Source organism: Canis lupus, chromosome 16 (assembly GCF_048164855.1).
Source record: "Canis lupus baileyi chromosome 16, mCanLup2.hap1, whole genome shotgun sequence".
NCBI classification, from domain to species: Eukaryota; Metazoa; Chordata; class Mammalia; order Carnivora; family Canidae; genus Canis; species Canis lupus.
In genome coordinates this window covers 36554712-36580742 of record NC_132853.1, presented here as the reverse complement: position 1 = coordinate 36580742, position 26031 = coordinate 36554712, and the positions used below count along the sequence as shown (strand labels likewise).

Genomic DNA, 26031 nt, shown 5'->3' with positions numbered 1-26031 from the left:
TATCCAATAAGCAACTTACACTTTAAAAGAATGGCAGGGTAATTACATTTATTGAGTAGAAACAAAGGTAAGGCTATTATATAATATTTTGTTCCAAGATTCTAACTAAAAGAGTGTACACAAAATATTAAACTTGAAGGTGTGAAAGGAAGTGATATATGATTGTTAATAACATGGAACAGTGGTATAATTCAAAGCAGAGACAGTTCCTACTAGCCACAGAAATTTTGGTGAAAGAAAAAAGGGAGCAGTTTCTCAGAAACAAAAATACCACAGCACACACAGCATACAAAGAAGAAACTTCTCAATACTCATTTTTATGTGCTTTCTGACTATGAACTACCAAAGCAAGGTTAAATTGATTGGTCTATTTATCAGTTATGAGTTAGTTAAATGCTCCTCAGATTATAGGGATCATTAGTTTATCAATCAAATACCAGCCAGCTGCACATAAGGTCTCAGACAAGAGACCAGCTTGCTTATCAACATATATACATAACCTCAAGTGGAAAAGAAAGTCTATTTTAAAATACATATTTTAAATTGTACATAATAAATATTTGACACAGCTAACCAAAACATTTTAGCATACTCTTAACAGCTGAAATAGCAGCATGATAAAGCATGTAATAGAACAACTCAAAGCAGACAAACTCAAACTTAGAACTAAGCCATAAATTTAATTTTAAAAACAGTAAAAAGTAAAGAATATAGACTGATTCAAGAGGAACCTGGTATATCTTTAATTTAACTACTGTGTATTTGGTAATAGTGGTATTTAATTTGACAAGTACTCAATTCACTTAAGATTATTTGCTAGTCTGTCTGATTGCTATGAATTCCTGGGAGAGTTTAAGCCAAGTGGTAACATTTAATGGAGACATGTTCTGATTAATTATCTCTGAGTGATCTGTCCAACAACCGTGTGTTATGAAAGTCGTCAATAATTTCCTCTTATTTTAAAATAGCAATAACTCTCTGTAAAAGGTTAAATTTTAATGGATTTATCAGGCTATAAGTCTTAGCAAAAACAATGAAGCACTTGCTTAGATTGTATCAAAATTGTGGCTATCAGATTGAAACTAAATTTAAACATGTTAGTAGAACTGGAGGCAGATTGCTAAAGTGTCTTAGCCAACTTGTTACCATAACTGTGTCTACCTAAAGGCAAGCAACAGGAATGCTGGGAAATAGCACAAAACAATGATTTTAAGAAAATACAAAAATGATATATACATATAAAATAAAAGTATATAAACTTGTGCAGTGTATAGCAATATAGCTACTTGTAATATAACGTGAATAGTGTGGCTTCAGGCAATTGAATAGAGAAGTGGAGCTGAACGCCTGCTCTACCAACCAAATGGCAAATGTGACACCTGATAATGTAAAACAAAGGCATCCCCAGGGCGCCATGTAAAATTATTATAAAGCGGTGAAATAACAATATAAAGTTAATTTTATTAAAATTAACAATACTTCCCATCAGCACGAGACAATCTATATTCAAAATTAAAACAGTAGGAATGTTTATCCATTCAAGCATTCTGATAGGCTAAATATTGTTGACTGCTAAAAGAAATAAAGTTTCCAAGTCTCTTTTTTTCTTATACATTCATAAATACTCATCCTTAGGAGCAACATTATATTCAAAGGCCTGAAATTAAAATCATGTTTCCTTATGAAATTTGGTCTATCTGGCATGTTGCTATAGAATTATCTCAGGCTACTATTTTTTTTTTTTAAAGAAGTTTGATGTCTTGGGAATAAGAAAAAAAGGACAAATTGGTCAAACTTTGCAGAGCATAGCACTTTTCAAGTACAAAACAGAAGTAGGTAAGATACGTAACTTCGTGGTATTACCTAAATTTTGATGCTTGCTGATTTCTACTACTTTCTATTACTTGCAGAACTGATCTGCATATACTCGCCAGCTCTGAGGCTTTGTGGTAGGTAAAAATATCAACTTTTAGGCTCATTTAGCTTTTGAAAATAATACTGAGAGTTTTTTCTTGAATACAAAAGGAATACAAGTTCATTGTAGAAAATAATTAAACTACAGAAAAGTGCAAAGTAAAGAGTAAATATTATGTTATAACTTTTAGCTATTATTGGCACTTTGGAACACATCTTTTCAGTATTTTTTTCTATGCAGCAATAAGCACATATATATTTTTGATTCTTGATATTTGATCAAAGATAAACCTGAATGAAGACTGCATATTACAAAATGAGTTTTACTTTTTCACCTAAAGGAATAAATGCTTTATAGCAGGTACTATGTTTCATCTAAAGAGTAGCTACAGTTATATGATAAACGACTTTTGGTGAAAAACTGAACATTAGTTTAAAATGCAGGAGTTAACAGCGGTTGAGCATCTGCCTTTGGCTCAGGGCCTGATCTCTGACCAAGGATCGAGTCCCGCATCAGGCTCCCTGTGAGGAGTCTGCTTCTCCCTCTACCTATGTCTCTGCCTCTCTCTCTGTGTCTCTCATAAATAAATAAAATCTTTAAAAAAAGTATTAAAAACAAAATAAAATCCAGGAATTAATTAGTCAACAGTACCACAGAGTGAAATGGGGAATATATTCTCTGGATTAAGATGAATTTTGTCTTTAGGGGACAGAATTGTTAATTTGTGAGATCCCAAAATACTGAGGATCTTCTTATATTTTAGATACTTGGAAAATCTGTTTTACGTTTGGAAATCTAAATCCACTAAATCCACTATTAAAAGATTCCTATATAAGCTGGTTGTATGTCCTTGATATTTAGAAACCAGAAAATATGGATTATATAAGATAGAGCAAGGGGCAATTTAAGAATTACTTAAAATTAAAGGTAATATGCTTTTTAATGCTATTATCAAAGGAAAGAAAACAAAACATAAAACATTTATGTAACATTATTAGATTTAATTTAAGCCAAGAAAATCTAAACTTACACTGAACTTACTCCAACTATTTAAAACTCTGATCACTGAGCTGAGGCTATAATAGCAGGTGTATTAACTAGAAATTTCACAAGATCAATGAAGTTGGAAGATAAATAAGAACTTTCCTAGCTTCTCTTATTATTCCTAGGTGACCCTTTTTATGTTTTTTAAGGGGGAAGAGGCAAATCTTACCCTCCTATACTCTATCTCAGCACAATGTCTCTCTTCCTTATTTCATTTCTCCTGTATCTTTTTTTTTTTCTCCTGTATCTTATATCAGATTGTATCATATCATTTACTGCCACCCTTAAGGAATGTAAACTCCATGGGGGCAGGGTTTTTACACTGATATATCTCCAGGGCCTAGAACAGAACTTAGCACATAGTAGATGCCCAATAAATATCTGTTGAATTAATGAGCTTTTTTAATTGTCTAATTAAAGTTAGCAGAAGTCAATGTAAACCTTCAAAACAAAGAAAGAGATTTCACAAGAAATAAAAGATACTTCTGCTCAGAACTTGGATTTCTCTTACTTTAGAAGCACACGTTTTTATAACTTTTGGTTTCCTTTAGAGAGTTATTTTGATAACAGTGTAATTACTTGAGCCTACTTCACTGACAATTTGTGAATTCATTTTTTAAAAATTTGGAAAACTTTTTTTTTTTTTTTTTGGCCACTGCGCTGGGGAAAAAAATGGACTCCCTCTGTTCTGTTTCTTATAAAAAATAAAGTACTAATCACACAAATCCAGGTAGTTGCCTCATCTATTGTCATCTGTTCTCCTGCTAAACCATTCTATGCTCTATACTCCTACTGAACAATAGGATCATTCTGAAGAATTTGTGTACTGGCAATCAAACCATTTTCCAAACAGTAACGCAGATTCCAATGATAAGATGAGTGAGCAGGATGAAGCACACCTTAAAGATCACCTGCCACACTTGCGTTTGAGGTGCTCAATGGCTGTTTACACCAAGTGCCATCTGGCTCTATAGATATAATAACAATTATTCCATCGAGGTGTGTAGCTCCCTAAATCATATTAATATACAATGATTTCACTAGTCTTATAGGAGTTGATGTCTTTGTGTGCTCCCATTTAACCTGGGTAATGCGCTAAAACAAGTCTGCCTCATCATTAAGAATTGATTTTTTATTTATGGGAATGTCACTGGCAATCCCATGATATCCCTTTGTAATTCAGTTGAACAGGACTGCATACTAGCGTTAATCTATTTTTATGGCATATCTTTAAAAATTTGCAACATCTTGCTACATTTGGATATTTATATAGAGATTTGTGTTCCCGCAGAAAGCTGTTGTTAGCTTTGGAGATCCATTTCATACAGGAATAGGGCAAGTATCTAATACAGTTCATTAGCTATCTTATATCAGATAAGGGTATATTTCCTTAAATTATTTAACCTTGGTAGAACCTACTAAGATCACATAAATTACAAATACACTAATGAAAATCATTAGTTAGCCTATTAAAAAAACAACAACAGGAATAAAATTAAGACACTTTAAAATCAGTCCTTTGGAAGTATGTTTTAAAAAAATAACTTGGTGAATTTACTATGATCATCCATTTCTTAATGTTGCCGTTTGTCACTTATTTGGATAGGGGCATGAACAAACTACTCTGATATTCTAATATTTGTATCAAAAAGTCACATTGCTCTTTTCTGGCTAATTCAAAATCTGATTTTAAAAGTCATAGTTAAAATTATTTATAAATGTGCCTTAATGACTTTTGCTAATTTAAAAATATTACAATAAGAACAATAAGGTAATAAAGAAAAAAATTAATATTTTTAAATACTGAGAATAAACACTACACAGCAAAAATAGCACTTTAAATCTAGTTTTCTAAGAGTACTTACAGGATCATTAAATAATTAGCTCATGAGGAAGTTTTGTCAGAACACCGTTCATATTTATTTATTTATTTATTTATTTATTTTTTTTTTTTTTACACCGTTCATATTTAGATGTATATAGTATAGCTAGAACTTGCTTAGAAAGCAATAGTGAACTTCTTCCAAAAGTCACAGAATTTGGGGTGTGAGGAGATTATGTTTTATTATATATGAGGTTATTGGCCATTTTATACTGCTGTTTTAAAGGCAGTATTGCTTTTATGCTATTGAAAGTTTATCATATACAATTAGTGATAGAGCAACTCACAAGGAAATTGCACAAGTTTCAGGACATTTGAAGAAATGAGGCAATACTTCTTTAAATCTAAAGGATTTTGTAGAAAAGTGTCACTGAAAGCTGTAAACCACTTTATGATTCTTGGCGTAGAAAAGTTTCTTGTGCATTGCCTGGATTACTTAGATAATTAAGTGAAAAAAAGAACACTGGGAGAAATTCATTTTTCTAACTTGATATGTCCTAAAACTTAAATTAAGGGCTTTAAGAAAGACACAATCCTAAAAATCTACATATGAGTTAGAAGTGTGAAGTCAATGTAGTTTCAATGTAATCCACTAATAACCATACTCTTTGAACTGTAATTTTTACAAATATGTTTCCTAAGAGCTATGCGAATTATCTCCTTTATGCACTGCACATGTTATAAATAACAAAGAAGCAACTATGTGCTTTTGGATTCAATAAGTAAATACATTAAATGTTCAGATATTTTCACTAGACATAGGTCCACAAAGAAACTGGAGACATTTTTCTGTACTCTTCAGAACTATGTGTGGTGAGCAATTATCAGGAATAATATACATGTCAGTTTTTGAGTACAGTATTGCTTCTAAACATTATTAAAAAACCACTCCACATAGGTGATAAAAGGTGGATTAATCACCTAAATGCCTATAAATTGAGATTTAAGGTCAGAGATATTCCCTTCACTCACACAGTTGTCTCACATGGGGTTGGTTGGTCACACATCATACTGTGGTTCATATAAGATATGCACTGTGGTTCAGAGTTAATACCGAGAACTTGGTTTACAGGGCTCACAAGTCAGATTTTAAAACATAATAATGGTAGTGTCTATGATACTATTCTAATGAATCTAATGCTTTATTTCTGTTAAAATGATTCTTTTTTTCAGGAATGAGTCAAGTAAAAAGGGAGCATGGAGTCAGTCGAAATCTACTTCAGGGCTCACCTCAATCGGGTGAACAGTGAGGGCTTTGACAATGACATTCACAATAGCATCGCTGCTGGGTATTGCTATAATTTGCTCTCTATGATTGTCCCTTTAAACAAAAAGCTCTGCACTCAGCATGCAAAGAAGTTAGAAGTGGGGAAAGGAGGGGGAACCACATATAAGAGGAGAGAGAGGAAAAAACTGCAGATCAATCATTTATAATTAACAAAAATCCGATTGGTGCTTTAAATAGAGATCAATGTGTTCCAGGCTGCCTGGATTGTGGGGATGTATTCACCTTCTCGTAACTCTCCAAGCAAGCTGTCACACCTACAGAATCACCATTTGTTTTCTTAACAAAGCTTCAGGGGGCGCCAGGCTCTCATTGAAATTTCATTAATCTAATGGAGTAAAGTCCTATAGAAAAAAATCAAATTCTCGTTGGACGAGATGCTACCTGGGAAAGATAACCTCTGTTTGAACTCTCAGACTCGGATCGCTCTGCTATTAGTCTGAGGAAACAGACAGCAACAACGCTGATTACAGCCACCGGCCTCAACAATTTTTTTTTCTAACTAGCAATTTCGAGTGCAAGTGCCACAGTGTCAGCTAAAGAAACACAACTGTGGGTTTTCTGCAGAGCGAAATGGTTCTGAAATGTCACTGAATAGCTCACAAAGGACGCCAATCTACGACAACAGAGACATAAGCATATAGGAGAAAGGGCCCACACATCCTCCCTTCAAAGGTATGTTTTTTACATGCATGTAATTTGTGAAACACACAGCTATTCGATTCAGGGTTTTCACAGAAGTCTAACCAAAATCTGCTTGGAAAGCAATGGTGAGATTCTTCCAAAAGTCACAGAATTTGGGATTTGGGGAGATTATGATATGTTTTACACATAAATAGATGTCCTACCTAGTGGATGATAGCCTTCAAGTTTCCAAGACATCAATTATAATTGTTACTTAGTGATTATATTTCATTATTGCCTCCATATGAGCTGATATATAAATTTGCAAATGTGGCCCAAATGTTTTTACATGCCAATATGCAGTAGCAACAGGACCTCTGTTGATTCCTCAAAATTCCTTCCAGGAATGTCCCCATGGCTCATCTGACACTCACATGACAAAAGTATAGGATGGTAGGCATGTATGTGATAAGACGGCCAACATGACTCAGGCTTTGTCTATCACCAACTAAAATAGCTCCTCTGTGTTGTTTAGTTTTTTCTCTGCTTAAGTGTCTATTTAAAAAAAATTAAATGACTAATAGACAGTGGTTTTAGTTACCCTGTACAAGAGTCCAAAAAGAAAGTGAAACAACCTGTAGAAAGCTCTCTGTTAGGCTCCTATGTGAACATTATGCTTTGCAAGCAGCGCCTAGGCAAAGGAAAGTAGACTTAATCAGCAACATCATGGTCAGGTTCAGCACTGCCTTCTGGTTCCATACACTCCTAAATTTTCAAGCAGAGATGCAAACTTTATTTGTGTTAAAGGAGAAAAGTAGTCTTAGTTTACAGTAAAAAAGAAAAAAGGAATTTGGATGAAAATGACAACATTGTATTTACTTTAAAAAAAAACACAAAAATCTAAAAATTGTGGTATATACCACAATAAGGAGAAAGAAGCAAAATTTGTAAAAAAACAAAGGAAGATCATGGCATCCTAGGTAAGCGATGGAGATAATTGAAAAAATCTTGACTCTGTCTTTTAGATAATATTTTTCTTTTACAATAAACTTGCTGTTTTTCACCTAGGTCACATAAAGCTTACTGCAGGTCAGGAAATGTCTTCTGTCTCCAAAGCATCTGACAGGAGTGAGTCACTTCCTATGATTTATTTTTTCCATTTCTCTGTTTATAGGTAGATATTTTTCTACTTGGGATAGATTTAGTATTTTTTTCTTTTGCTCTAAATTTATTCATAAAGACTTATCTTATTTCCATACATAATTCCTTTAATTTCCTGTCTGAGATCCACCTGTAGAATTATACTTCCTGCTCTCTATCTACATCCTGTTTAAAGATGCCACTGAAAGAATATCAATTTTTTATTCTAAGCAATAGGAAAATGGGTAAATTACACATTTATGTGTCCATGTATATACACTATTTATGGAAACATATATAATGTATACAAATCTATAAACACAAAAAATTTAGTTTACTCAAGTTAGGATTATTAAAATTGATCCTGGGAACAAAATAATACACCTTTCTAGGCATTCATCCTTACTATAGAGACGGAGAAAGAAAGATTGTGAGAGGGAGACACACACATTCAGATGAGCCTTCAGGGAATTGTATGAACTTTTGAACCAGAGGCGGAGAGCCAGAGCCCAGCCTGCTCCCACTTTAATAAACATTTTTTTTCTTCAATTAATTAAGGTTTGGAAAGAAAAAAAACCACAGAAGAGAAGTAATTTAGCATGCGATGCATACTTTACAGATGGATCCTACCTTCGGATGCTTATTAAATCTATGCATGATTGCGCTGGAGAAAATTAATTGCATTGTTTCTCACTATTCAAAGGGGGTTGCAAACAGCTCAAAAATAAAAAGCAAAATGAAGCAAGGTTGTTGTTGTTGTTGTTGTTGTTGTTTAAAAAAAACAGCTACAGTATAAAGCAAATACCTTCAAAGTCCTAAGACAAGTAATACCCATAACTGGCATAAGAGCACAAAAGATTCCTTTAAAATTTTTGATATTTCAAAACTAACTGTGCTGCCAGGATACATGTATCTACTTTAAGTTTACAAATATTCTGGCCTAACAGAAATTTTCTACTCAGTGGCGTTTGAACTATTCAATTAAGTGGTGTGTTTTTGTTCAGATCCTACTGTGAAGAAAGATTTACATGGGCAGCTGGGAGTACACACTGGCACCCATTCACTGTATCTTGGTTAGCTGGTATTCTTTCCATTCCAGTCTTTAGAAAAAGTGATAAATTCCTAATGAGGAAGGAGAAATATATTATCATCAAGTATTCAGGATATAGGTAATTGTTTGCTTTTTTGTCAGCCTTAATTATTAAAAAAAAAAAAAAAAGCACAGAAGCTTCAGAAATTCAAGGCATTTTTTGCCTTTTCTGAAGTCCTGCTAGTAGAAATTGAACTGTAACCTCTTGCTTAGACTGTCCTGAAAATGACCTTCATCAAACTTGAAAGGACCACTCTCTGTCTAAGGAGCTAGAAGAGCCATTAATTTTCCTAAGTCACTCTTTTCCAGATTAAAAAAAAAAAAATCCTTGTGTTCCTTCATTACAGATGCTCCTTTAGATGTGACCCATCCTGTTGTTGACTTGACAAAAACATTTCGCTTAGGAACTTCTCAACTTATTTGATTCCATAACTCTAATAGATGGTAGTTTTATTTTATTCTTCCTCCCACTCCAAATCTATCAATCAGTCTCTCTAATCCCAAGTTAACATGTGTAATTATTTTGAAATAGTGATCATGACACAAATTTTGCTAAGAGTAACAAACTAAGGACATACCATAAATAAATGAATTGATCCTATGTACAACAGACTCTGTAAGCTATGGATGAAAATATAGGTATATTAACCTCAGGATTAGTTTATATGGTATCTTTCACAAGCAGATCTCAAAGAGCAACATAAATGACCTCATAAATATTGTAGATATTATCAACCCTTAGTTAGGGGTGGGGCAAAATAAGATCATATGGGGAGACAGGTAAAGCTAAAACTTCTAAGGCAAGTATTCAACTTCTATTCTCTTGCTTTACTTTTTTTGTAAAGATTTTTATTTATTCATGAAAGACACACACACACAGAGAGAGAGAGAGAGAGAGGCAGAGACACAGGCAGAGGGAGAAGCAGGCCTATGCAGGGAGCCCAACGTGGGACTTGATCCTGGGTCTCCAGGATCACGCCCTGGGCCGAAGGTGGCGCTAAACCACTGAGCCACCCGGGCTGCCCATCTTGCTTTACTTCTTAAAATCAGATCTATGACTCTATTAGAACAGCAACTAATTAAAAGTATAATCTTATTAATAGTCAAAAACATCTGGTTCGAGTCCAGGTACTACTAAGAAAAGAAAAATCCATGCTACTATGAGATACTCAGGTCAAAACCGAGTCTATGCATTGTGCTGCTAGAGTCTTTCTAAATGTGACATAAAATGCATAGTACCTATTTTACCGGTTATTTAAAAGAACAAACAGGAATATATGGAACTGGACCTATATAACTTTACCATTATAAAAGACAGTTTAACTTAGGTATTAAAACAGGGCCAGCTTCAGAAATTTTGGCACTCATACTCATGTCAAACCATACTGAGAGTTACAAAATGCCTGAATAATAAAGATGGTAAAAAGAGGGGAGATTTCTTAGTTCAAGGCACCTAAGTTTATTTCTCTACCCAGAAAGATCTCTTCTGTTTGCTGTACTCCAACCTTTTTTTTTTTTAAAGATTTTATTTATTTATTCATGAGAGACATACAGAGAAGGCAGAGACATAGGCAGAGGAAGAAGCACGCACCCCTGCGGGGGGCCTCATGCAGGACTCAATCCCAGGACCTGAGGATAACTCCCTGAGCCAAAGGCAGATGCTCAACCACTGAGCCACCCAGGAGTCCCTGGTGTACTCCAACCTTGAGCAGCCACCCTCATTGGGTAACTGCAGCCTATGCTTGTACATTTGACCTGTCTCTATTCCAGATTCTCTCAGATGATCCAACATTTACCTTTTAAGGTTCCCTTGCAATTCACAAACCCCTACTCTCCTCAACTATTGAGTATTGCAAATGACAGTCCTATATGTCATCCCTAACTATTCGTCATCTCAAGTTCTGGGACTTCCTCTATATAGAATCTGTCATATTAGGGTACTTTATAATCTTTCTGCAAAAGTTCCAAAATGAGCACCAGTAAGCAACTAGTCAGAAGCTGCTAGCAAGGCAGTTTTGGTAGCATGGATGACTGAGGCTCTGCTTGGGCCAATTCACATTGAGTATGTGAAAAGGTTACCAAAACCAAAATACCAAAAGCATAAACTAATTCTAGGAAAGCAGGTGATTAAATTTGCTTTATGGAATCCAAGGATTTATAATAAATTTTGGATTATGAGATACTTAGTGTAAAAATAAGAAGAGTTAAAAGATAAAGCTGTAAAACCCTTAAATGACTTAATCTTTATTTTATATTTTGTACACACCTTACAATGAATGAGTACACCATTCTCCTGGAGCAAAGAGCTCACTGATGACTAGGGAATTAGATTCAAGACACTATACTTTGATTTAGCAAATCTTTGTATTCATTTATTATATGGGATCCTGTTTTCTCCAAGGAGTTAAACTCCCTCTAGAAGGTAAAGAGCTTAATCACTCTGGGATGAGATATTTTTTCTATTTTCCAATGCAATTACTCTTTGTCTTAAATCTAATTGAATTCACTTTCCATGTTAGTAGGGGGAGGGAGGTGGGTAGGAGAGATGCAGCATATGTTAGAAGATAAATAGTGTAAGTTGTAGACTTTTGATTTAGAGGATTTTTTTTAAAGACAAAAAATTGTCACCTAGTAAAAATATTTAAATATTCAGTGGTGTGGCGGGGGTGCTGGAGACTTTGGCCACTAGGAACGGGATTTGGGGTATGAAGAACATCAGGGACATTGCACAAAGAACATTTATATTTGTAATTTATAAAGCACCTTGGAATTATCTGGATAAAAACACCGTATAAATATGAGCATTTTCACTTCCTGTGGGCAATCACAAATTGTTGACATTTCAGCCTAAACATATTTCAGTAGTCAAAGAGATAGAAACTCTTATGTGGATTTGGTTTTTCTGCCATTTTCTCTTCCCTGAATTGACATACACAATGGAGCATGTCCTTGTTGGCTGACTCTTTTTCCTTTTTTAAAGTTCCTGTCTCTCTCTTGTCTTTGTGGTGTGAGTATACTGTCCAGCATTAGCCTTTGTACTATGATTGAAGGAAGTAAACATTTATCTTGGATCTATCTGACATAGTGTTTTCCACCCTCAGTATTTCTGGTGTCTAAGGGAGGAAATCCTCCAAATACCATGGAATGGGGGAGAGGGAGAGGCAGTTACTCTGTGGCACATTAAGAAACACTGTAGAACAAGAGACTGTGATTATCTTAAGGTTCTTGGCAGGTTTTTAGGATCTGACATAATTTGAGAGTCTGAACCACACAATCACACTGCGGGGGGGGGGGGTTCAATATGACACTTACTGAATGTATAATATATGCTGAGACTTGTGAGATATATAAAAATAATGAAGACACAACCCCTGCCCTCTGGAGCTCATAATGTTTTGGAGAAGCCAGCACATGCAAGTACTATAATGCATGGCAGGTAATGGTAACAGTTATAATAGAGGTACTGATCAAGTAAAATGCAAGACAGGGAGATGTTGAGTCCAAGTTGGGGCAACTAGAGAGCCATGCTGAGAATATAAGAGTTTGAGCAGAGCCTTGAGGGATTAATGGAATGTGGGTGACTGGAGAGGTTGGGAAAGGCATTCCAGGTGGAAGGCATAGGGCTGGGTTTGGGGAAAAATGAATAATTCCATAAGGGCCATAATTTAAAACATGAGTTTCAAATGTAGGAGGTAAGAATAAAGGTAGGTTGTGGAAAAACAACTCATCTTTCAGATTGTGATTTCAAATCCTCCTCAAAACTAGCCAAGGTGATGAAGCTGAAGTGTGATCAAACCACAGTCCTTTACAATGAGTGCTCCTAGCCTGTTATTCCCCGTGTGCTCAAGAGGTTCTGGCTTCACTGGCTCAGCTTCTTCCCAGGCCCGCCTCCATCCAAGGAAGTCTCTGCTATCCTCAGACAAGTGTCTTGGCATTTTGTGATGCAGTATGGGGAGAAGGGGGAGAATGAGATAGGAGTTTGAAAGGACAGAGGTCGCTTGGATCCAGTAAAAGACAGAGAACAAAGAAGTACTCTCCACCCTCAGTGTGGCTGAGGATCTGGAGAGACTGGGCAGGATGGCAGGTTTAAGAAAGTTCAAGGGCAGGAGAGAAAGAGGCTCCAGGGTGTAGTGGGGATTTTTTTTTTTTTTTTTTGTAGTGGGGATTTTTGAGGACAGGAAGTTGCCTTATAAAAAATATGACAAGTGTTTTGGGGAACTGAAATGCTTACTTTTATTGTGCATCTATGGATATGACACGTCTTCAGGATTGGGCCCTGGTGTCAACAAGGATGATAGGCAAGCAAAGATTCAGGACAGCTCAGCAAGAGATCATATGTGATTTTTCCATGGACTGGAGGCTATGGCTCCCACTATGCCAGGAGAGAGAGAGAGAGAGAGAGAGAGAGATGAGGGCTGAGCCTGAAAATGAAGTTGGATCAGTAGCTTTTATCATTTCATACCTCCACGAATTCTCCATTTAATCTTTAATACTTGTTGAATAAATTGAGATGGTTCTCACTGTATATTATTTACCGCTTAGCAGTGATTCTTATTTTCTATCGTATTTCTTTAGGAAGTTTGGCTGCCCTACATTTTCACTATCCATTTTCCTCAAGCCCTGGGCCAATCCCTCCCCTGTACTCTTTATTCTCAACACATGGCTTTCCCTTCCCTTCCCTCCAAGTAAAAACTTCTCTGCATCCTTACCCCCTTCTATCCTTGAACCCTAAGAAGTGAGTGCTTTGCCTTTTAGCTAAGACTGATTCAGGAATTGTGTTATCCAACCCACTTCTACCTTTTCCAGGACTTGATTCTAGCCATTATCTTCTCTTTCTTTCCCATTAGCTGGAAAATTGGCTCAAATTTATCTTTTCCTACAACAAAAGCAAAACAACCAAAAAAGTTCCTCTTCCTTGCAATGACATACCTTTCCTTTCTTTTTTATCAAATTTTAAAAGCAATATAAACCCACACCCTCTAGTTTCTCACCTCTCACTCACTCCTAAATCCCTAAAAGCAGACTGTTGCCTTCACCAGTTTACTAAAACTACCTCTTGAAAGAGTAGCAAGTAACTTCTTGTTGCTTCCTCTCTATTGCCACCATCCTTGTCCCCTAGGCCCATATCTAAAAGCTTAAGAACATGAAGAGGGTATTGTCAATTACTTATATAATCCCTTCACACAGAGCATTATGCCTTGCATGTGGTAGAGACTCCATGAATATTTGAATTGAATCTGAATTTCTTCAGCCTTCCTCATGGCCCCCATGACTTTTGATCTTCTTCTACCATGTTAGGAACCTAGCAATGGTTTCAGATGCTACAACTAGTATCAGGGCATGTAGCTTTCTCTAATGAGTTTAGGGAATTAGAAAATACCTCATCCTCAGTTGTTGACAACAAAATTATTTTAAACTCATTTACCAGAACGTATGGTGAAGACTGTGTTATTTCTATTTTGTTGCTAAAATATATTAAACCAAAAATAGACACCCAACATGAAATGTATGTCATGATGATCAATGGTATTGATCAGCAATTCACAAATGAAGAATTCAAGGCACACTGGCTTGCCAAACTTATCAAGTGGCTTCCCTTTGACTCAAACAGAAGCCACACTGTAATATCTTGTTTTATTCAATAAGCTATATTTCTTTTTTTTTTAATTTTTATTTATTTATGATAGTCACACACACACAGAGAGAGAGAGGCAGAGACACAGGCAGAGGGAGAAGCAGGCTCCATGCACCGGAAGCCCGACGTGGGACTCGATCCAGGGTCTCCAGGATCGCGCCCTGGGCCAAAGGCAGGCGCCAAACCGCTGCGCCACCCAGGGATCCAATAAGCTATATTTCTTGAGGATCTTCCCAAGAAATTCTTTTTTTTTTAAAGATTTTATTTATTTATTCATGAGAAACACACACACACACACACACACACACACACACACACACAGAGAGAGGCAGAGACACAGGCAGAGGGAGAAGCGGGCTCCATGCAGGGAGCCCGACGTGGAACTCGATCCCGGGACTCCAGGATCAGGCCCTGGGCTGAAGGCGGTGCTAAACCGCTGAGCCACCCGGGCTGCCCTTCCCAAGAAATTCTATAGGTGGCTGAGACATAACAAATACTGAAACATAACTAGGAATTGAGTCAGTCACTACTAATATATGTACATATATATTTTTCTTTATAAATACATATAAAATATATAAAACATATATATTTATAAAAATATATAATGTATATATTTATAAAGAAAAAATATGTTTTTAAAACTAGACTCCATGCCCAGTTTGGAGCCGACTGTGGGACTTGAACTCAGACCCTGAGATCAAGACCTAAGCTGAGATCAAGAGTCAGATACTTGATTGGGATTGAGTCCCAAGTCCTCAGCAGGGAGTCTACCTGAGGATTTTTTTCTCTGTCTCCCTCTGCTCATGATCTCTCTTAAATAAATTAAAAATAAATAAATAATCTTTTTAAAAAATATGCTTCTTTTCTGTGGAAGGTACAAGAACATATATTCTTTTTTTTTTAAAAAAATATTTTCTTTATTTATTTCCTTGAGAAACAGAGAGAGAGAGAGACAGACAGACAGAGAGAGAGAGGCAGAGACAGAGAAAGGCAGAGACACAGGTAGAGGGAGAAGCAGGCTCCATGCAGGGAGCCTGATATGGGACTCGATCCCGGGTCTCCAGGATCAGGCCCTGGGCTGAACGCAGCGCTAAACCACTGAGCCACCCGGGCTGCCCCAGAACACATATTCTTGCTTGAAATCCAAATGTGTAAAGATAATCAATGGAATGTAGGAACTCTTTTAAACTTCTATATTTCCCTTAGGTGTCTTATATTGCTATGGAATTTTACTTACAGGACATGGAAGCCTTTTCTCCCATCTCTCACAAACTTCTCCATTTCTTTTTTAAAATTAAAAAAATTTTTTTAAACACTTAAAAATTTATTTGAGAGAGAGGTGAGAGAAAGAGAGGGAGAGCAGGAGTAGGGGTAGAGGGAGAAGCAGACTCCCTGCTGAGCAAGGAGCCCATGTGGTGCTTGATCCCAGGACCCTGAGATCATGACCTGGGCCACCCAGGCATCCCCAAACTCCTCCACTTCAATGAGCTCCTTTAGGACTGGTGAGGAGTAGCTCAAGTGTCACATGACTTTTTCACACATGCTCACACTGGGGTTACCCAGCCACTTCTCCCCTACACTGCTGCCCAGCTTATTAAAAGTCACACAAAATGCCCATAAAAGCCAGTGATACTGGCTTGTTACAGTTGTTTACTTGTAGCCTTCCTTTAGCCTATCCACCAAAAATGTAAAGAATCCATGAGTTTCTGTGTGGTGTTCTAATGCTAAGTTGAAATCCATCCTCTTTGCCACTGTTTGGTTCAACAGTTCAGGTCAACAAACACTCTGGAAGCACTTATCCTATGACAGGCATCATACCAAGGCCTTCAAGAAACCAGACTCCAGTGGGAATAGAGATCTGTAAACACGGAATTTCAATAGAATGTTGGCAGTAGTTTGAAAAAGTAAAATCACAGGGATTAAAAAAAAAAAAAAAAAAAAAAAGAATGACCTGTTTTGGGCAATTCATTTTAAGATACAATTTAAAGATTTTTTTTTTTAATCACTTGAGAGAGAAAATGAGAGCTTGAGTGAGAGCATGAGTAGGGGGGAGGGCCTGAAGGAGCAGGAGAAGCAGACTCGCGGCTGAGCTGGGAGACCCAATCCAAGGCTCTATCTCAGGACCCTGGGATCATGACATGAGCCCAAGGCAGACGCTTAACTGACTGAGGCATCCAAACACCCCTTAAGATACAATTTAAAATTTAAAATAACTAAATTTAATTAAAAACTTAAAATTTATCTTAAAAGTTAGAATTGCCCAAATTTAAAACCTAAAATTTGTTTTTAAGGATCATTTAAATGTTAACAAAATAAATAAGTACAAAGTAAAAGAAAAAAAAACATTGACAAGTTACTGAACAGATTCCTTTCAAAATGAGCTCTTTAAAGACAGTAAACATTTTATTCAACAGTAGTAGGGACAAAAAAATATTTGAGAATCTCACTACAACTAACTTAAAATTTATCTTTTGGATACGCCAAGAAGTTACCAGTCAGTGGGTGATTCACTGTCCTGTGACACTGTTGTAGTGAAGGGAACCTTTTTATTACAATACTGTTTTCTTTTTCTTCTTTTTTTTAAGGCCCTCCTTTCCTAGATAAAATCACATTTTGTCTCAACCCCTTCAAATAACCTGTAAATAGTCTTTACATTAATGCCTGTGTAATCTGTCAAATAATGCCCTGCAGTCTTAGAAATATAAATAGATGAACATTTTGCTCTTACAGAGCACTTTATTCTTCTGGTTTCACTACAACTCTATGACCCAAGTTGTTGAGTGAGTACTCCAAGACCATATTGAATACACATAAAGGAGGAAGACTTTTAAGGCAGAATGTTTTCCTTCATTGCCCTCCAATTTTGTGGCTATATAACCATCTTATGTCAAAAAAACCTCCATATGTGTTAATATTAGTTTTCTGACAAAAATGTCTGTAGAAGATACAGGGGAAAAACCTTTGAAAATCTGACTCCAATGGCTATTCTGAAAATGAAATACAGTCCTCCAAATTTATCATACCTAGGACATATAAAAGGTTATTAGATAATAAGGGGATATTTCCTTGCTATCTATGAAATAAATTGTCAGTGCTTGGGAAACTGCAAGGCATACAGCTTAGAAGACTATTCAGGAGTTTGAACGCTGGGGTTGTAACTGGGGATAATATGTAGGAATGTCATGATATACAGGATCTTTTATATTTTGTTTTTATCACATCACCTCAACAGACACTAAGGAAACAGAAGCAAATTCTGCAATGACTGTGAGTTTTAAAGCTGAAAAAAAAAAGAGTTTTAAGTTCACAACCAGCTCTATGTATTACTTGATTTTAAAAGAAGAGGTATTTTGCTACATTTATCATAATACCAAAGTATTATGCAACTAAAGCAGTTACGAGTTAAGCATATGGACCCCTGCAAAACACTTCTTTTAGGCAGTAATGACATTTATAGAAATTCGCACATATGCATCTTTTAGAAAATGAAACTTTCAGATACAAAGAAAAGAAGTCTCTCACCTTTCCAGTTCCTGGTTCTATCATAAAATAGAGATAAAGATATTTTGGAAAGGGTTCCTTTGAACATTACAATAATAGCTAGTAGAATAGAAAGCAGTCTACATGAGTGAAAAATAAATGCCTGGGAAAAGGATTGGAGGTCCTTACCTTCAGCTGCAGAGGTGGTGTAGAAGTTGTAGAAGGTAAAGTAGTGTTGTGTAGAAGACAGAGACAAGCTCATCATTATTTCTAAAGAGTGGAGAAGTAGGTTTCCATTGCATCATAAGGAACTCAGGCGAGATATTAGGACTACAATTCTGATAGGAATAGCCATTAACATAAAATGGCTTGTTAAAGGAGATAATGAAATCTCTTTCTTGAAATATCAATTAAACGAAGATTATTCTTCATCCTTCTGAGATAGTTTAAATATATAGTCTTTCCAAAGGAAAGGAATGGGCTGGCTTGATTTCCAAGGCAGCTTTCGATTCTTTAATTACATAGTATTGAATCCAAAATGGTTACCCTACTTTTGGAGCTAGAAAGTCATTGAATTTAAAGTTCTGAGACCATCTAGTTCAACTTCTTATTCTGTACATTGAGAAGCATATAGAAGCAATAGAGAGGTTAGCAAATCATGACTCAAGGGCCAAATCTGACCAACACTTTCTTTTTATAGGAACTGCAAGCTTCGAGTGGTTTTGTTTTGTTTTGTTTTGTTTTTTACATTTTTTTAATGGCTGGGTAAAAAATTAAATAATAATATTTCATGCCAGGTGAAAATTATATGGAACTCAAATTTTGTTGTCTAAAAAAAAGTTTTAGTGGAAGACAGCCACATTCATTTATCTACATATTATAATATCTACGTCTTATCTATGGCACTTTTGCACTACACTGGCACATTTGCAACTCTAGAGACTATATGGTTTAAAATCCTAAGATACCATAAGGCACTTAAAGAATAAGTCTGCTGATCTCTGGTGCAGTGGGTGAAGCACATAAGGTCTAAAGCTAGATTCCCTACCTGGGTGTGATCCTGGAAAAGATGGCATGCCTCAGTTTCCTGATCTGTAAACTGGGGACAATTGTGGTAATTACCTGATAGGTTGTTTTAAGAATGAAGCGAAGGTGCTTCAAACAGTAGGGCCTGCTATAAAGCAAGAATTCAGTTAACTGTTTGGTTTTCTTATTATTACACGTGAAGAAACTGGCCCACAGCAAACTGGGAGAATTTCTTGATTCTCCTTGCCTACACTAGGTTGGTTATCTTTTTTATTTTGTATAGTGCCTGACAAAGAAAAACATTCTTGTGATGTTTTGGTTGCTGTTTTTAAACTACCTCAAGGCCACTGTAAATGAGAACTTCAGTTTCATCAGACTGGTCTCCTATCAATCCTGTGACCTATGGTTGCCCAAAGGCAACTTGTGGAACATTTGAGATTTCCAGGTCTTTACCTCAAACTTCTAGAAATCAAGATTTTCTTTATGCTTTAAGGATAATCCAAGTCCCTTACAACTCAAAACTGATGAGTCTGGGTTTTTTTTTTTTTTCGATATTCACTGCAAAAACTTCAGAAACAAAGAACTGAGGCATGCATACGGACTTCAGGATCTGAATAATAGCAGATTATTACATGAGCACTCAAACCCAGTAGGATGTCTGTTTACTAGCCCTGGACAACTGCCCTTTTGGAAGTTTTGTTCATAAGAAGTCTTTCTTCATTAAATCCATTCCCAAATGGTCACTTAATTATGCCATATTTCCTTGTCAGGTGGTATACAGTTTTAAACAATTATACATTTGTCACTGCTGTCTAATTCTGTTCTAGTTTTCCTCTATCTACTTCCTATCATGCAACAAAACTGGAATTCTTAGGACCAGACACCACCATTTTGGGTTTTTGTTTGTTTGTTTTGGTATCACCTCACAGCACTTAGTTGAAGTTTTTTATGTAGTAGGCTTTTGACAAATGCTTCTTGCATTAATACATGAACAGCCACAAATACATCCTATGAACAGGATTTTAACTTTAGAGATGGACAAAATAATACTTTTTATACCACCACCAAGATTGTGGAAATGATCATTTGTTAGTACATGGATTTAAAGATCAATTATCAAAATGAAAACAGATCAGAAGTATAAAAGTACCTTAATTAAAATGGAGACTACAACTCACAATAGAAAGATTAGATCCTTAATACTTAATCCTTTCAGATAATTTAGCCCTATGATACTGGAAAATGTTAGATGGGATGTGGATATTGTGGCCATTGGTAAAATCTTATCTATTTTTTTAAATCCGGCCATAAAGGATTATGTTGAAATCCCACAGCAGTATAATTTTCATCTGCATGTATAATATGCCAATAGCAACATTACTTAATATATGAGTATGTGAGGTATATTTTATTATAACAGTAGACAAGTAAACTGAATGTGTCCCAGGAAGGGGTCCTTTCCATTAACTTTTATAAAGGCTTTCATTTCAAACTTTCATTAACATCTGACAAGCAAGCTGAAAAAGCTTTGCTTAGAGCTTGGGTTAGGGGCAAAATGCATTTTGGCAAAACTATTCCAAGATTACACTGACTGGCTGTGCGAGAATATACTAATTTGTTTTGTTTTGTTTTGTTTTGTTTGGAGTGTGGAGAAAAGAGAGAGAAAGGGAGAGAGGAGTCATGGACTCTACTTTATGGTTGCCATGGAGGCAAGGTCAGCCTTCCACACTTGGATCTACCAGCAGAGTTCAGACAGGTCAACGTGTGACCGGCTCAGGCCCTGGGGTTAAAAGTTCAAGCAGCGATGGAAAAACCAATATGTCCACGCAGAGTATGCTGTACAATTTATTTCAATTTACATCAAGCCATGCATATAAAATTTAGATAAATTCCATTCAAATCTGATGTTGCCTGACACACAATGTATGCAAACAGATGTCTGTGGGGCTTTTTCTGTGCTTTAGAAAACAACATTAAATTTAAAAATATGTCTCTGGGATTTCTTTATTGAATTACAAAATGAACATAATTTTAACTTAAATGTTTTCATTCTTTCTTCCAATTTTTTTTGTGGGGGTCTTAATAATTTCTCGGTTCTCAATCTACTCTATGTCATATTAAAGAGGATAATGTATATTTACAACTACAGCTTCACTGTTATTGTAGTTATAGATTCTATTTATATCCCTTACCACTTTCTGCAAATATTTAGTGATTGATATTTCTGATTTATCTCTTGCTTCTACCCTCATCTCCACTTATAACATGAAACAGAGCAAGGGTTCTGGAGGCTGCTGGGTCATCTTCCAACCACAAGGTGGCTCCCCCCACCCCTTCTCTTGAGCCAACAGGGCACACACCTTTGCTGAGTGCTGCGAGCTGAGGAGGACTCAGAGGCTAATTATGACCCATAAATACCTTATTTCATTGTGAATTGAATGGATAACAATCCGGACCCTGGTACAATAAGATACAACACAAAGTTGGTCTTTAGAAAGAGGAGAAAGAAAAAGCTTTTCGTGTCCTGCCTGGTTGCTGTTCACCTATCCTTTCAAGGGTACAATTAACTAACCTCAGAGAAAAAAATGGAAAATAATGACGTGCTCTAGAGGAACCTAATTTTGTTGCCAAAGAACAGTGATACAGAACAGACAAGGAAAAATTTCAAGAAAAGTATGCAACTTATTCTCACTCAAACTGGAGCCTACATTTGCAGTAGGAAAGGGATTTGACTTTTCTGGTTCTGGTAACTTCCCCACAAGGAAGTTTTCATGAGGACTTTGCAGCACTTTTTAGAAGTCCTGTACCATGTCATAGATAAAGAGCAGTGATTTCTAATACTGCAAGGCTTTAAAAGGAATAGAAATATTACATATTTACTTCTTGCTGCTTAGGAAACAGGGTCCATATTTCACAAATGTGATTTTTACAGAATACATCATAATTTTCTACAGATGAAGTAAGCATAACGAGACAAATCATTCATCTGATTACATGGAAATTCTTTCCAAAAGTCTGAGTCCTAATTTCTCATGTTTTCCATTTTCTGTTCCAAGGAGAAGTTATTTGGGCAAGTGTCATTGTCCTCATCTGTAAAATGGAGATAAAAATAGGATCTATTCCTCATGGGATTTTTGTCAGGATTAAATGAGTTAATATATGTTAAGCACTTACAAGGTACTTAGCAGGGGCTATATAAATGTTTGCTATTATTATTATTATTTATTTGAGCTTAGTACTTCCTCATTTGCAAGTATTTTGTGATACAAACGTTTAAGACAAATGAACTTCCATGATTTTTGTAGAGACAAAAATGTATCATTTTCTAGATACCTGAATGCTCTGATCAGGGGTAACTGATGGTGTCTGGGCTTTTTATTCCTCAAGAACTTAAAAAATATAAAGGCATTTCTTCCCAATTCATGATGCTACTTTCAACATGACATTAAAAAAATAAACTGCCGATTTCCAACTCTACAGCTTGTTTTATATATTACCCTAGCAAATGCATCATTTTACTGCATAAAATAAAGCAAACAACCATAAGTGGTCGTTCAATAACTTGGTTACAATGTGCATATTACACAAGTTTTAATTTTCATTTTTCACTATATTAAAAAAAACAACCTCAGTATCTTACTCATGCCAGAATATAACTTTGTTAAGCCTCTTGTTAAACTTAAAACATATGAGTCCCCTGCTTCTAAAGTAAATAAACAATTTTGAATTTCCTTGTAAGCATTGCCTTGACAATTCCCAAACACATTTTCTAAGGGTACAAATGGTATCCCTAACTTAAGGTGACCTACAATAATTCAACCATGAGCAAAAGTTTATGTGGACATAAAATCCTGCATTCACATAAATCCTTGTTTGTATAAGGAAGGATCTTGTACACTAAATGTAAATATGTATGTATGTATCAGTGCATATGTATACATATATGTCCACATATATGCCCTTCACATATATTACAAAAGGATGGAAATACATATTTAGAGACTAGGCAAGATAAGCAAATCAATTTTCAATAGCCAAGGAAAGGAGTATGACATTTTTTAATACCTGCTATACTGTCATGCAACCCTTTATTCTTTATTATCTCTGTCAGCTACTACTAGGTGCCTAGTAGACAAATGCTAGTTCTGGTCCTGACCATTTATTTCTATTTGGAATTATTTCAAGCCTAACTCTTTCGAACTGCTTGAAAATGCTTTCTTGATATGTTGGCCTCACACTCCGGAGTACAGGGATGGGGAGAGGAATCCTTATGCAAAAACAATTTGGCACCTTTTTAGAGGGAAGCTTGCCTTGGCTTTGCCCGTATTTGCACAAATACAACTTCGAAAGATTCCTCTTCCATTCTGAACAATATGTATGTGTTACCAGCAGCAGTATCTTTTGTTGCCAGAAGCAGTTTTTGCTGCATGCATCAACTTTCACTATATTCTTTAGCAACTCTTTCTTTTATGCCAGTTTTAGACATCAGTTAACAGAACCCCTTAAAGAACAGATGTACTGAAGAAATGCATCAATTCGTTATTTGTTACAGTTTGGGGGTGTCTGTCCTGTGGGTTTTCTAGCCAAAGGCTTATATGTTTCCCAAGAGAAATTTACTTTCATGAGAGGAGAAAATTGAGGCAAATCACTGCTGTTAGACCCTGAAGTCAGAGACACTGGTTTGTTGTCCTTCTGTACATGCAAAGAAAAAAGCCCACAGTTACAGAAACAGTCGTGTTTCAATCCATCCCTCATTCTTTCCCAGTGTGAAAAATTACAAATGAAACCAAATTTTTCTCTGTCAATAGAATGTGTATGATTACAGCTGTTCATATTTTCACTCTAATGAAGGGCTGCACATTTAATTGTAAGATTTATTAGGTACTGTACATTGCTGTGTACATGGAAAACAGTTAATCGACATCTAAAATGCTGGTTGTTTATTCTGATGTTAATGATCATATTTCTTAATTTGAAACAAAAAGCATTTGGGGAAAATGTATTTTGTTCCCTCCAAATAAGAAATTAATAAATTCAATGTAAGAAATAAAAAGGACTGGAGAAAAAAAATTATTGATGTATGTATGTGAGGCTGGGGAAAAAAATAAAGATCCTTAAAAAAAAAGTCCATAATCCCCCATTCTGTTGGAAACAAGAGAGTTGATTGCCAGCTTTGTTTGATTTCACAGAGATCTCATACGAGGCTGGGTTCATAAACAGGTGAAATGATGGAGTTTATTGCAACGCACATCAACACTGAAACTAAATAACTGTGTTGCCATCTCAGTCCCGCTGAAAGACGGATGGTAAACTTGACCTGCCGCTGGTACTATCCGATTGCCATTTTTTATTCCCCCTTCGCCGCCCCCCCAGGCTGAGCCACGTTGAGTAAATGCATGTGCACGGTCAGGTCAGGCCCCGGGATCGGGTGAAACTCGGTTCACATTTGCATACAGGCGGAGCCTCACAATGAAAGCCCATCTGTTCCTGTCTCGGAGTACAAATCGAATGTCACCCAACTCACTGCAAACGACAGCAGCATGGCCATTAGATGGAGGAACACTCAGCTCAGGTTACGGATATGGAACTGCTGATTTGGGTTTAAATACCTGATAACTGAAGACTTTTCATTATATGTGAACAAAGAATGAACTTTGAACTGCTCAGGAGATACCCTCTCCCTACATTGGGCACCCCTAGTTCTATCCATTACTAATACTTAACTGCTATATTTGCCACTGTCTCTATTTTTTTTTTTTATTGTATAAAAATTAGCCAGGCTGAATGTCACAATGCCCTAAGTAATTGCTTTTTTTTTTTTTGGAAGGGGGAAGGGTAAGAGGTGGGGCAGCAAGGGATGTTGTAAACAGAAAATGAACTTTGAACTCCAAATGCCCTCGAAGGTCATTAATATCATGGCAGTGTTGTTCCTTGAACTTCTAAGTTTTACCAGGTTGGAAATTTTAGTTTCTAGAGTTTAACCAAAGTGTGAACTGCCCCAGCCCTTTGCCCCTCCCTCCCAAGCCCATTCAGTCAAGTGAGGCACCTGTCTCCTAGAATCTTCTCCACTCATAGGACTGTTTATTCCAAAATAGTTTATCAATCATGATCTGTGTCAGAGATTATTTTTCTGTTAAAATCTGGCAAGTATCTTAGAATTTTTACAGATAGAAATCACATACATTCTGACACAAAAAAGTTGTTCAAGAAGAAACGCCAAGATAATGAGCCCATCCAAGCATTGAACATGATAAATACAAGGAAATTCATTAGCAAAAATATGGGTAATTTTCATCAAAAGCCTTCTTGTCCTGTTTTATGGCAAGAATCGACTTCAGTGAAGATCTTTCTAAGGACACAAGCATCTGGGGTTTGGTTACATGTGTTTATGTTTGAAATCTTTTTGTATTCTGTTAGATGAATAACATTTAATATTAAAATACTAGTTCAGTCATTAGCCAGTTTGTTTGAGCCTTAGTCATGTGTGGTGGCAGGTCCTCACACATGGCTCCACTGTAGAGTAGAGAAAACAGACTGGCTAGTTTTTACCAGTTATGCTTTTTGGTTTCCAGTCAATAATAATGTCACTTCATGAATTGCAAATGTAATACTTGATTGGGTGAAAAAAAATTTTTTTAAATCTGCAAAAACTTTCTTGATTTGCTTTAAGCAACTATATACTTTTTTGCATAGATTTATCTTTCTTAAAACACTTACTGAAACAATCCTATAGAATTTAATGTATTGGGGTTACACATGGAATCCAGAATGTTTAAAGGCCATTGGATCTTAAAGGCCGTGTCTCCTCAGCCAGGGTTTCTTTACCACTATGTGAAACTATGTTCTTATTGTTTGTCCTTTAAAAATAATACCAGGGTAAAGAAAAGATTTGAGGGCTTTTTCTTTT

General features: G+C 36.0%; 1 protein-coding gene and 1 long non-coding RNA gene across 3 annotated transcripts in view; one reads left to right on the top strand and one right to left on the bottom strand.

The window, feature by feature from the left end:
• The window catches only part of SKAP1 (src kinase associated phosphoprotein 1), a 286859-nt gene that overhangs the window by 145436 nt on the left and 115392 nt on the right, over nt 1-26031 (bottom strand). The window lies entirely within an intron of this gene.
• On the top strand, nt 5964-8569 carry LOC140607502 (uncharacterized). Its single transcript, XR_012009502.1, has 3 exons — nt 5964-6801; nt 7819-7878; nt 8449-8569. It is a non-coding gene; the product is annotated as an uncharacterized lncRNA (long non-coding RNA).